This window comes from Vulpes vulpes, chromosome 6 (assembly GCF_048418805.1).
Source record: "Vulpes vulpes isolate BD-2025 chromosome 6, VulVul3, whole genome shotgun sequence".
Classification (NCBI taxonomy): domain Eukaryota; kingdom Metazoa; phylum Chordata; class Mammalia; order Carnivora; family Canidae; genus Vulpes; species Vulpes vulpes.
This window is the reverse complement of record NC_132785.1, coordinates 67,420,701-67,435,750: the sequence shown is the minus strand read 5'-3', so window position 1 is coordinate 67,435,750 and position 15,050 is coordinate 67,420,701. Positions and strand designations below refer to the sequence as shown.

Genomic DNA, 15,050 nt, shown 5'->3' with positions numbered 1-15,050 from the left:
TTATTCTTATACAACCAAAGAAACAGGAGGTTCTGTTTACAGAAAGTGCTCTATTTAAAAGCAGTTGCAGTTTCAGAGAAGAAAAAAGCATTAGAAGTTAGGAGGTCTTAGAGAAAGGGACAAATTATGTATAGTGATGTGACAGTACTATTAAATATTTAAAAACTTAGTCTCTGGAACTAGATTTCCTACTGAATTTGGAATTTTCTGTCTTCTATTCATTAGCCCGTGTAAACTCCAGTGATTTACTTAACCTGGGTTTGAGTTTTGTCATATGTAAAATAGGAATAGCAATAATACCTACCTCACAGAATTGTGAGGACTACATTAATAAATACATATAAAGCAAATGGAACAGTGCTTGACATATTGTAATGTTAGTTACCATATTTAATTAAGTCTAAAGTACCATAGGTTGTAAGATAAACCATTACTTTATGTGACAAGAAAGAAAAAAAAATGTAGAAGAAAATGTGTCTAGGAATCAATGATTATAGTATTGTTATTAGATAGGCATATTTAATAAGCTTTTCATATTGTGATTCTTTTAAAGGTAATGTTTTTCTTTTTGTTATACTGCTTGTATTTAATTGACTTTACCAGATATAATACTGGTACTACTATTTACAAGGGCAAAATAGAAAACGACAATGTATGTAAATACTTAGATAATACTTATATTGCTTGTCAATTTATAATTTTTGTGGGAGAAATTTTTATTTTAAATTTATAAGGTGAATAATTTTGGTATCTGGCATTAAATTTTTAAAATTTTGTTTATTTATTTTTTATTCATCTCTACACCCATTGTGGGGCTTGAACTAATGAACTTGAGATCAAGAGCTTTGTGCTCTTTCAGCTGATGCAGCCAGGCACCCCAGGCATTATATTAATTTTGAACACACTTTCAAATATCTCTAATATGTTCATAATAATAGTTTGTTCTATATCACAAGTATATAATATTATACATGTACATAATAGTATGTTCTTTAGAGCCTACAAAATTCTAAAGTGTTTTCCAGATAATCAAAGACCATATATTGTGTTCAGTAGATTTGTAATGCTAAGTTAGAACATAGCAGTAATGATAACCTTTTACTCTTTTATTTTTATTTTTTACTCTTACTTTAAAACTATAAAAAAGACAGACCTGGGTCTGTTTAATGCAGGATGGAGTATTCTGTATACCCCAGAGGTTCTGGTACAAGTATGATAATTGGTATGTACAATAACACCTAATCATCAAAAGGTAAGGAATAATACTTGATCACTCAAGAATATATGTGGTAATTTTTTTTTTTAGATTTTATTTATTTATTCGAGATAGAGAGAGAGAGAGAGAGAGAGAGAGGCACAGACATAGGCCAAGGGTGAAGCAGGCTCCATGCAGGGCGCCTGACGTGGGACTCGATCCCGGGTCTCCAGGATCATGCCCTGGGTTGAAGGCGTCACTAAACTGCTGAGCCACCCGGGCTGCCCTATATGTGGTAATTAAAAAAAAAAATCTCTTTAATAAATTGTGAAAAAAGGAAAATTTTATCATTTGAAGGCATAAGTTTCAATTCACGTCTGGATTTTTTTATGTGCCACTCTGCTGGTGCTGTTCTTTATTGATTTATCATTTTTTTCCTCTATTAATTTCCCTTTTGATAAGTTGGAAGTTGATTATTCTTACATTTGTTTCACTTCATTCTCTCATAAACTTACACAGTAATCACTCCATTTTCTCAACATACTTCTCCAATAATTTTGTATTAAAGTATCATATTTATAAACATTGCTCTTTCCGAGTGAAGTGATGCATTGTAATTGTCTCCTTTCTCCTACGGCTTGTTCTTTTTTCAGTAGTTAGTAATTACCTCATTTTTATTTGCTCATTTTTTTTGTGTACCTACTATTTTCCCCCTAAATGTTTCAACATCTTATATGCATATCAGTAATTTTTTTGAATGCTCAAATATGATTTCAAACACTATCAAATTTGTCTTTTTTTATAGAGTTCTTTCTTTCCAAAATGGTTTGTTCTCAATCTAGATTGGTTGCTTTCTACTTCTAGTACTTGGTGAACATCTTGGGACTTTGCCTAGCTATTCTTCTGAGCTAGATGGTTAATTTCCTAAATCCTTTGCTCTCCCCCCCCTCCTTTTTTCTCTTTCATTTTTTCAGAAGTATATTTTATTTTTCAGGTGCTTCTTGATAAGGGAGCCATTCAAATTTGCTTACTTGAAAATATCTTCATCCCATCATCCCTTTTGATTAGATATTGGCTTATGTATATAGTTATAGTCTATAAAATAATTTTTCCTCAGAATTATAAAGACATTAATCCCATTCTCTTTTCTGTCCTTTTTTTTTTTTCTCATTCCTTTATAGTCTACTTACTAGGACATTTTCTAGAATTTTTGTTTAATTAAATATTTTATTTCAGCCGTCTTTATTTTCTAAATGTTCTTACTGTTTCTCTGACTATTCTTTTTTTTTCACATAGCACATTGTTTTTACCTTGAGGCTATAATTGGTATATTTTATATCTATGAGGCTAATATTTTTTAAGAATTCTTCTGCTCTTTGTGTTTTGTTTCTTTTGAGTACTTTTTTTTGTTTATTCAATACAATTTTAGTCCTTAATGTTGGAGACTTTTCTGAAAGCCTTGACTTAATGAGATACTGCAGATTTGGTTGGAAGCTGTGTGTCTGGGAACAAGAATTGTTGCCTTGCTGGCTTCATGAGTATGATTAAGCAAAGAGCCTGAATTTTTCTAGGAGATGCCAGATTGTGTGTATCTATAGGTCTATTCTCTGAGGTCTTAAATATTCTCCAGTGAATCTGCAAATATTCTTTCTGGATAGTTTACTTCTACCTACCAAAATTTAGGAACCAGTTGAGATCCAGTTGACCCTTGTTCCTTATCTATGTTGTACTTGTTAGTTCTAAGGAATATCTCTGTTCAAAACATTCAGCCCTCTGATCCGGAAGTGGAAGACATGTGGAATGCAGTAGTTAACCCATGTGTGAAAGTGTTCTCTGTATAGACTTTTAGAGAATTCCTCAGTATCCACTGCTAAAATTACCTCTTGTCTTTTTGGAATTCCATTAGGCAAATTCTATTATCCTTTTTTTTTCTGCCACTTAGTTTTCAGCTTCCTCTGCTGTGCTGAGTCTCTAGTCTTCGGCCTGTTTTTTATTTTTCACAACTATGTTTAATTTCTTGTTTACTCTTGTCTTCTCTGCCATTTTCTTTGTCCTTTGGTTTTGTACTTTTTTGTCATTTTAGTGAAGTTTCAGAAGGGAGTATGCTGAATCTGCCACACTCAGCCATGATAGTAATATTATTAACAACTAGCATTTATCTAATGCTTTACCATGTGCTAGATTTATTCTAAGTATTGTAATGTAGATTTTCAATTAATCTTCAAACATCTCATTAGAAAGACATTATTATTATCCTCATTTTATAGATGAGGGAACAAAATGATAAGTAATTTGCCTAATACCACATGACTGATAAATGGCAGAAAAAATTGAATCTGGGAACTTACTTCTAGAACCTGAGATTGCTACTTTATCATTATAGGCAAGAAGTCTACAATACCTTCATGACATTTAGAGTTACTGAAACTAATGTACTTCTTAAAAATCACTTTAAATAAAGCAAGTCACTAGAGTATTTAGAGGAAAACCTAGTAGTTTATAAATATACTGCATATCGGCACACTCACAAATGTACATTTAGAAGTTACCTATTGAATGAAGAGTAATTTTTTGGTAACACAAAATTAACATAAAAAATTATCTTTACCACCATTTTTCAGAGTTGTTATTTTTTTTAATGACATTTACTGTCTGAGCAAGGACAAAGTGTTCTACACACTAGGTATAACTAAAAAAATCAGGACCAATAAATTTTAGTTGATCTTATTAGAATTTTTCCTTTGTTTAAAAATTTCAGGAGAAGTAGAAATATGATGTTTGTTTCCAAGATTTAAAGATTATGAAAACATAAATCTTTTATTTTGAAAATATATTATGGCCAAACACTTGAATTTTAAAATAAACTTGATTCTACTTAGAGTCACCAGCTAAAAATAAAATCTATTCAATATAGTTTGGTTTTTCTTTTATAATAATAATAAATCATTTCTATTTGTGTAATTTTTCTATCCTCCTGTTTCTTCAGTATAGACAGAAACCTATTGCCTTCCTGCTGAGGATATAATTTCTGAATCTAGGCGATGTACTGTCAGCACAGTGAAGCAGGAAATTATTCTCCTGTGTCAGCTGCTGCTGTTAAAGAATAAAGAAGGTTTGGGATAGGATGCAATTCTATTATCTCTACTCACAAATCTCATATGACATGCAAATAGATTTTAAATTCAAGAGAGTTCAAAATATTTTGTGACAAGAGATACTTCCTGCGCACAGCTATTCCTCTACTCCCTCTAAAAATTCCAAGTATATTTCAAAATTCCATGTTTTTTTTCTGTTTCAGTGGCAGTAGTCCCCAAACTTATCTCCTTATTCAAGTGATAGAATATGTGTAAATCATATTCTGCAGAACATTGGTAACATCAGTATATTAAACTTAACATTAGTAGACCAGCAGCAATGGTAATAATAATAATAATAGCTAATAATTATATGGAACTCTCTGTGAGCCAGAGACAGTTATAACTGCATGCTTTCTGTATATTAACTGAATTAGTTCACACAATATCGTGTGAGATAAAGTGATTTGCTCAATATATATATATATATATATATGCGCTACATACATATGTGTATGTGTTTGTGTGTGCATGCATATATACATATCCATAAATGTATATACACATTAATTGCATTTAACATGTACATATGTACATGAAATGTGTATATGCATAAATCTATGTAAATATATACATATATATATATAAGGTCTCTATTCATAACTACCATGTTATACTAATAGAATATTCTAGTATAGGCAATAGGAGGGAGTTGCCAAATATTAAGAATTAGGTGTAATATTAAAATTAGGCAGTTTTATCCCTTAATCTAATTTTTCTATGAATTAGGTAAAGACTGCCATTATTTGATTTTTATCTATAAAAACCTTGGGAAGTTATAGATTATCTCTTTGTTGATAGTCTCTGTGCTGTGTCTTTACCTGGCATAGATAATAAATTTAAATTTTTTATTCAATAAAGTTTTACTAAATTATCACAATGATTATTCTCATTATATTCCTATAACTTTGTAGACTAAATTATTATTATTATTTAAGGACATGTATTATTAAATATGATAAGATACTTTATAGATATTATAAGGAGTTCTGAGAGATTCATGTACATTTTAGGCATTCTTAAATTAAAATTAAATTAGGGGATGGTCTTAGAGTCATGATAAAGCATATATATAAATGATCAGAGTAAGATTAATTCCACATTGTTGGAGCCAAACCACACTTTATCTAATCATTATCTTTAATACAGCTACCAGGGTATTTTATATTTTCATAAGCTTAATGGTTATTAACTCATTTTATGAAAGACGCATTAGAGTCTTATATGTACTGAAGAATATTTATTTATTTATTTATTTATTTATTTATTTATTTATTTATTTATTTATTTTTGAAGAATATTTAAAAATAAATAGGAGGGGCAGCCCAGGTGGCTCAGCGGTTTAGCACCTGCCTTCAGCCTAGGGGCCTGATCCTGAAGACCTGGGATCGAGTCCCGCATCGGGCTCCCTGCGTGGGGCCTGCTTCTCCCTCTGCCTGTGTCTCTGCCTCTCTCTTCTCTCTCTCTCTCTCTCTTCTCTCTCTCTCTGTGTCTCTCATGAATAAATAAATAAAATCTTTAAAAAAATAGAATAATGATTGCACAGAGGTATAGATAGATCTGTAAATCTACACACCAGAACAATAACTTATTTTAAAAAATTTTAAAGGGTAGAGAACTATTAACCTCTCAGTGAAAATTCATGTCATAGTTAATTTAAAATTCCCTCGTCTATATAAATGTTCAGTTGTGTCCAAGTAAGACATATAATATGTAGGCAGGGAGGAAAAACTTATCCTTGCATTCTTTTAGTGAGAAGTTTTCTGTTTCATTTTGCTGAAACGATATCACCTTGTTCCATCCTAATATCATCAGGTAAGCTAGGGAATTTTATAATGATTAAAGTAAATATAGCATGGATATTTTTAAAAAAAATAATCTCGAATTCTTGATACTGTTTTATATCCATGGCATTATCTGGGTTTCTGAAATTAAAATAGCACATTAAACCTAACAAAATGTCTTGGCCTATTTAAACCTTGCTTCCCAGACACAGCTTTCCTATATTTAGATTATAATTTTATTGTGTTTTGTGGCTTAAATTACCTTTATAAACATATAGCTTAATATGTACCGAGATCCTACAAACTTATGTATGATGAAAGCAAGTTTGTTTAGATGTATGTTTATATTTCTTACTTTGAATACATGAAATGCTTATTCTCCTTCACTGTGTTCCATTTCAAGTGCAATAACTTGAAAAAGAAGCTTCAGAATGAAAATGTTTTTTGGTAAGACTATAAAAAAAATAGCTTTACTAAAGAATGTCAGGGGAAAATGAAGAACAAAAAAGTTTTACCTTGATAAGCTTATTTGCATATCAGCCATCATAACAATGTTACCATTGTTTCTTACCTGCCTTATACTCGTCACATATTTTAAAATTAGATATAATGTATTTCTTGCATAATTTACTTTCATAACAATTACTCAAAAATAATATTGTCATCATTTGCATGATAAATTTTTAGGTCTATTTCTATTTCCATGTAATTATCCTAAACCTTTCACTTCTCGATCGTCTTAATATAACAGCCGCTTTTCTTTTTTTTTAATTAACAGACTTCAATTTTTAGAGCAGTTTTAGGCTTGCAGAAAAATTGAGTAGTAAGTCCAAGGAGTTGCCATTTATTTTTTGTCCTGTACCCCCAGAACACTGTTTCTCCTATGATTAACATCCTGCATTAATGTGGTACAATTGTTACAATTTATGTACCGATATTGATGTTAGTAATTGAAGTCCATAGTTTACATTAGAATTCACTTTGTGTTTTTACAAATATATAGTGATATGTATCCACCATTACAGTATCACACAGAACAATTTCACATTCCTAAATATCCTCTATGTTCCCTCCCTCTCTCCTTCCCTCCCCATACATTTCTGGCAATCACTGATTGTTTTACTGGCTTTGTAGTTTTGCTTTCTCCAGAATGTTGTATATTTGGATTCATACAGATTAGCTTTTTTTTTTCATTTTGCAATATGCATTTAAAATTTTTACATGTCCTTTAATAAGTAAAAATGATAGATGATGGAAAGAAAGATAATTGCTCAATTTCTTTTGTACCTCTGCCTTTTCTGTCAGGCAAGAATGACTGGAAGATAATGACAAGAAAGTAGATATGGAAAGATATTGATACATCAATTTCTAACTCTATCTATCGTATACCAATAGCTATTGATACAAGATGTGAAACTCAAATTGAGTTTGGAGTCTTTAAAAACACTTTTTGTTGGGGTACCTGGGTGGCTCAGTTAGTTAAGCATCCAACTCTTGGGTTTTGGCTGAGGTCATGATCTCAGGGCCATGAGACTGAGCCCCACCTAAGGTTACGTGATTGGCACACAGTCTGCTTGACCCTCGCCCTCTGACTTTGCCCCTCCCCCTGCTCTCTTTTTCTCTCTAAAATATATAAACAAATAAATAAACAAAAACTTAATAAGTAAATAAAAATAAATAAATAAATAAATAAATAAATAACATTTTTACATGTCCTTTGATGCCATGATAGCTCATTTCTTTGTGTCACTGATTAATATTCTGTAATATGGATATACCACAGTTTTTTAATTCATTCACCTGTTGAAGAACATCTTGGTTTGCTCCAAGTTTTAGCAGTTATGAAGAAAACTGCTATAAACATTTCTGTGTAGATTTTTTAGTGGACCTGAATTTTCAGCCCATTCATGTAAATACCAAAGAGTGTGGTTGTTGGATCATGTGGTAAGAGTATGTTTAGTTTGAAAAAACTGCCAGATGTTTTCCAAACTGGTTGTACCACTTTTCATTCCATTAGCAGTACATAAGAGTTTCTGTTCTACATCTTCCTTAGCATTTGCTGGTATCAATGTTTTGGATTTTAGCCATTTTATAATAGGTGTGTAGTAGTATCTCATTGATTTTTAAATTTGTAATTCCCTATGATATACCATTCTGAGCTAAATTATCTCCTCCCTACCCAAGTTCATATTTTGAAGTCCTGACCACCAGTACCTCAAAATGTGATCTTATTTGGAGATAGGGTCTTCACAGAATTAGTAAAATGAAGTTATTACAGTGGGTCCTAGGCCAAAATGACTGATGTCCTTATGAAAGGGAAAATTTGGACACAGAGATATGCATACAGGAAGAATTCCATGGAAACATGAAGATGCCAACTATAAACCAAGGATTGAGGCCTGGGATCTGATCCTTCCCTGACAGCCCTCAGAAGGAACCAACCCTGCTAACACCTTGATTTTGGACTTCTAGCCTCCAAAATTATGAGACAATTAATTTCTATTGCTTAAGCCATCTGGTTTGTGGTACTTTGTTGTTGCAGCCCTAACAGGCTGATACACTTAGGATGTTTAGCATCTTTTCATATGCTTACATGCTATATGTAAGATATCTTTGATGAAATATCTGTTAAGATATTTGCCCATTTTTAAAAATTGTCTTCTCATTGGTGGAGTTTGAGTTTTTGTATATTCTTTGTTTTTTTAATATATATTTGGATGTGTGTTTTGCACACTCTCTCCTCACCTGTGGCTTGTTTTAAAAATTTTTTACCTGTTTTTTTTTTTTACAGAAGTTTTTAATTTTAATGAATTCTGATTTATTTTTATTCTTATATGGATTATGATTTTGGTATTGTTTCTAAAAAGTCATTGTTAATCCCATATCGCCAAGATTTTCTCCTCTGTGATATTTCAGGAGTTTTATTAACTTTGTCTTGATTCATTTTTATGAAAGGTTTATTATCTGTATCCAGATTCTTTTTTTTTTTGCATGTGTATGCCAGTTGTGCCAGCATCCTTTGTTGAAAATGTTATGCTTTCTTCATTGAATTTTGTTTGTTCCTTTGTCAAAGATCAACTGATTATATTTGCTTGCATTTATTTCTGTTCTCTTCCATTGACCAATTTGTTCTTTTACCAATACCACATATTTTGACTACTGTGGCTGTTTAGTAAGTCTCAAAGTTGTTTAGTGTCCGTCTTCCAACTATGTTATTCCCCTTAATATTGTGTTAACATTCTGGCTAATATTATTTACTAACAGTGAATTAACATGTAGGTTTGGATGACTTGAGTTTGCACAATTTTCCTTACTTTTCAATTTAACTTACAACAAAATATTTATTTTTATATCCTATTAAAATATAGCCTAGGAAAAAGGTATAAACATAGAACTTAGTTTTGTAATTTTGACTCACATTATTTTCTTTTCATTATGTTGTATCTCTGAGAAGGACCAATTGATTAAATATATCTTGAATATACATGGCATAATTTAGGATGATGAATGATTATAAAATACATGGAAACTTTACATAAAGTATTATAAAATAACCAATATAATAGGATCCTGAATTCTCTAAAAATGTGACATTTAAACAGATACGGTTATGTATAATTTAGTCATGTGAAATACTGATACTTCTTAACTTATGTTAAAGGATTTATCTGAATTTTTAGGGAATTCCCATTAAACATTAAATACTAAATGACTGGAAAGAATATGATTCAGTTTGAGGGAAAGTCCTAGTTATTAAGCTATGAGTCAGCACAGAATATTCTCTAAACTTGTGTTTTAAATTACTCCATTGTGAATGTCTAGTTTGTTTTTTTCTTTCTTTCTTTTTTGCCCTTTTGCCTTTTATCCTGCATGGGAGCCTTTTTGTTCTGCAAGCTTTTAAGTCTTATTTAAGGACATTTTACTTTTTAGCTTCTATACAACCTAGTATTTGTTAGTTTTTGTAGTAAGATCTAAAATTATAAATGTTGAAAATAAATATTTAATGTGTATTTAAGGGGAAAATCTAAGGAATTCCTTATAAAATGCCTATAGTTATGTCATTACTAGTTCTTAAGAATAAGAAGTAAAATTGTTAATGCAGGCATTTAGTGTGATATTGGTAGAATATTTTAGAGCGATAAAAAGTCAGAATCACTCAATAGCCTATTGGCGCTAACGATGTTTCATAACACAGTATGAATTGAGGTGGAGAATTAAGTGGGGATGGAAACATGGAATGGTTACATTTTTCTCCAGTAGCACCTTTGTTAATGATTGGTCAAGCCACTTTGTTTCTTAACTCATCTCGAGAAAATGTTATAGCTTTTTGGACACTTTAGAAAATCACTTTAATCTGACTTTAATCTAGTGGAGTCTGTTTAATCTGCCTAATTTGAATTTTAACGTCATAGCCCAATTTAAAACTCATATTTTCCCCTTCTACTCAGTGCTACTTGGGCTTTAGATTATAGAAAGAGTTGTATCTAGTCATTCAGTCTGTTCACTCCAGTGAGTGGCAGGTGATCTGCTTTTTCATTTAAATTCCTATTTCTCCTCTTGGGTTCTGATATCTAGAGGAAAGAGATGGAAAAGGGGAAAAGTTCTCCTATGAGGAGGCTTATATATAGGAGAACTTTTTCAGGAGAACTTGTGTTGTTCTATTTTTCTACTTCTGCTTCTCTGCTAAACACTGACTAGATTTTATGCCTTCTGTGGGGAAAGAGGGACAAACACCGGTATTCTGATGCAGCATGTGTGTAAAACCTGTTTTAGGGGTAAGATACTTTTGGAGTGTCACACCATCCAGTTCTGGCTTGTCTTCTATTCATTATCAGTTTTTACATCTCTGGATGTAAAAGGCTGCTAGGATCCCTGCTGTCTGGAGGCTCAAGTTCAGCTGCCTTCACAGTCAAAGCACTCTTGCTATTACAGGTAGTGACTTCGGTTCTCTACCCTGATTTCCAAATTTGAGGGTTTTTTTCCCTCTCAAATAAGCTTGGGGAAGGGGAGTGGGCTTGGGATGACAAGCAGTGTAAATGGAAGCAGAAGTCCGCGGAGAGAGATGAGATAACCGTCTTCCCTCTTGCCAGTCTTTTGGATCCCCTCTTTCTGGATTTGAATTCTTTGACAACACACAGCCCAACTACATTTTAAGACAATGAAACAAATTCTCAAGTTGGTAGACTCACTCAAAATGAGACAAAAGTAGAGAGTTCTGGGTTTAAAAGAAACTGAGAAAAGTGAACATGTTTCAGTTATGGAGGAGCAGTTGGTTCTCACATGTTCTGACTTCTGAATGTTAAATATGTGATTGATGATTTTTTGTTCTTAGTCTTGAGTTCTGGTTATTAATCTCACCTCATATTGTTACGTAAATTTTACCATAGTCCTGCTAGTATAGTAGTACCAATACAGTATATCTTCCAAGACAGGCCCTAGTGGATGCCTGAAACCACAGATAGTACTGAATCCTATGTATACTGTTTTTTCCTGTACATATATAGCTATGACAAAGTTTAATCTACAAATTAGACACAGTAAGAGATTAACAATATAATTAATAATAGAATTGCAATTATAATGATATACCATAATAAAAGTTATGTGAATGTGATCTGTCTCAAAATATTTTATTGCACTGAGCTCAGCCATCTTGTGATGTGAGATGATAAAATGCCTATGTGATGAGAAGTAAAGTTAGTGACAGGCATTGTGATGTGTAGTGTTAGGCTACTGTTGACCTTCCGATGATATGCTAGAGGGAGGATCACATGCTCCCAGAGAGCAGTTGATCATGAGTAACTGAAACTGCAGAAGGTTATAACAACTGTGGATAAAGGGGGGCTACTGTATTTCCATTCTTGTTGGCTACTATCAATTCCACCATAGTAGCTCCTATGATCCTTATAAAAGATAAAACAGATTATATCACCCCCCAGTCCAAATACTGCAGTGGTTTTCTGTAAAGACTTTTTTTTTTTTTAAATAGTTCAAAGGCCTTATTTATGGCCTCTAAGGAAGGCCTCTATGTGATCTGACACTAGGTTAAAATTTTGATCACTTTTTCCTGTCTCAGAACTCTGCTCTTATTGTTATATGTAGTGTTTTTACCCCAGATAGTCTGTGGACTCATGTCATTTCATTCTTTGTTCACTTAATGCTGCTTCTTTAGGTTTTCTCTGAATACTCTGTTAAAATAGTATATTTGTCAGTCTGTTCCTATAACATTTTTTTTGGTTTATACCTGAATCATTTCTATATATTTTATTATAATTTAATAGTTTATCTTCTTTTTCATTAGCATGTAATCTTTGAAAGGGCAAATTGTTGGCTCCTTTGTTCAGTGTTTTACCTAGTGTCTTAAATGACTCATAGGAGACAGTTTTTTTATTGAGTGAATAAATGAATGTAGGAATGCTAGTTTCTATACTCAAACTTTAGAAATAGCTTTGATTTATCTGACAATTTTTACTCTTCTAGTTTTTACATAATAGTATACTTTTGGGTTTTTTATAGATTTTTTTATTATTCCTAATTGTATATTCCCATTGTTTCCATCCCAGTTGAACCATCCAATCCTTAGCTCATTTTCCATGATGCTGCTAGAGTGGTTTTTGTAAAATGCTTCTCAACATGTCACCCTTTGGAGTAAAATATTCTAAAACTCTTTAGCCTAATTGGGCCTGTGTTTACTGTCCTCCTCCTCACTGACCCCTACATGTACTGTATGTTCTACTCCTGTCCTTTGTGTTGCAATACTCTGAATGCTTTAATAGGTTTCTCTCTTTACTTTACTTGAAGGCTTTTCCCTTTTTATGTTATTGCTATGTATTTTATTAGTGTGTGAATACATAAAATGTAACTCATTGTGAGAAGACTCTAGAAAAACGTTTTTCCCAATTGAAATTATTGGGAACCAACTATATAGTTGCATCATATCCTACTATTTTGTACATACATAAGCAAACCTTTCAATTTCTTCACTGAGAATCTTTAATATGTGGTAAAAGTTCATTTGACATTTTTGATAAGTATTTAAAAGTTGCCACAATCTTGAAGAGCACCATAAACACTATTTTGTAATGCTCTTTATAATATTGTGAATTTATTGTAAGGGTATGGTAATCTACAGATGTCATAATTCACAGATTCTTTTTAAGGGATGTACCGGTATGATTGTATATTGAATCATTTACCTTCAGAAAGACAAAAATGAAAGGAATAAAGAAAATGATTATGAAAGTAAGAATGTTTCTTGTACAACCTTTTCAGAAAATGTGATCCCTTTTGATGGGTTCTTCAAATTTAGATTTTTTTTTGTTTGAATGTTATTGTATGCATGAAAAGAAAGACCCATAAAGGAAATTAAATTATCTTATATAGACAATTGAAGCTGAATATTTTCCATTATCTGAGCCTGTTCAAAGTAAGTACAATGTCATAGAAGGGACCAGTGTGACTTTCTTGGAAATATAGACTCTAGGAATACATAGCAGTGTTCCGAAACTTGTATTTAGCATTAACATCTAAAATAATATAGAAATGTAGAGCTCGTGATATTGGTCTCTTTTAGAAGATAGAGCTACATAAAAGTAGAAGACGCAGCTATGAAGTTACCTAGAAGTAAACAAGATGAGACCCTATAAGGAAGTTTACGTTGAGATGAGCTTTTTTTTGAGCAGTTATTACTATTACTGATAATAATAGATCAGATACTGTACCATGTATTTATGTGAATAATTTCATTTAGTTGTTGGAACATCCCTGTATCTGTTATTCATAGTACAAAAAAGGAAACGGCTGCTCAGTGAAGTTAGACATTTAATTTAAATGAATACGGATGCCTACTCAATTGGGTATCTTCATATCACTAATCAGTAGTTCTTAAATTTTGGAGGGGAAGTTACAGAATCTTTGAGAACTTCACAAAAACGACCCACTTGCCTTAGAAAAATATGCTTGTGGACCCATATAATATGTCTTTATTTTAGCATGCAATTTTGTAGAATTTCTAGATTACCTAAATCATCCCATACCTGGACTTCAGATTGAGAATCTCTGATCTATGTCTTCTTTTAATAAAGAGACCGATAAACTCTATACTTTTTTCTTCCTTTACAACCTCTTGCAACTTAAGGGATGTAATATTTATTTACAGTATGCTTATTCTAGAAAGAATTTAAGGAAGCTGAAAGGAAATTGTGAACTATCTCTAACTCTATTGAGTATATGCCAAAACAAATACATAAATTCTGGTATGGCAAGTGAGATTCAGAAGTTTGATGGATGGGATGCTTTTTAATAGATTTGTTGGGCTCTGCTTCTCAGCATCCTCAATCTGTTTCAGGAATCTAAATGTGAATATTTTGAAGTAACATAAACTGTTACTTCTTTATAGTAGTATAAACATAATAGCTGAGCCTAGAGATAAAAAATTAGAAAGATAGTGCCTTCCGGCCTTGTGATTGAGTCAATGATATTCTCAGAGAATAATTTTTAAATTTGATCTAATGATTCCATCAATATAAAATATGTAGAAAAGGTATAGTTGTAGTAAAAGTTGGAGGTAATAATTTTCTGTATGAATGAATTCAAGTTATTGTGTACTTAGGTAACATTGATTTGGGCTAAGGATGAAGACTGTATTTAGATTATAACTCTAACTCTGAAGAAGAAAAGTTGTCATTTTATCTGAGTTCACTTTTAAAGCTCCATTATGTGAAAAATAACCATTGCTAGTTTTGAGGACTTACTATTTTATAAAATTGTGTTTTTTTTTAATATAAAGTAATTTAGAATTTCAGGATGAGTTTCCTTACATTTTTAAGATATTTGTCATGTCACTTATACTTCAGTTCTGTTATCTCACCTATTTTGTTTTTACCCTCTTGAATTGTCATCTAAAACAAAAGCATTAAAATAGCTGAACATAGTAAG

General features: G+C 31.8%; 1 protein-coding gene across 4 annotated transcripts in view; it reads left to right on the top strand.

Annotated features, from left to right (window-relative positions):
* The window catches only part of NOVA1 (NOVA alternative splicing regulator 1), a 145,773-nt gene that overhangs the window by 31,924 nt on the left and 98,799 nt on the right, over positions 1-15,050 (top strand). The window lies entirely within an intron of this gene.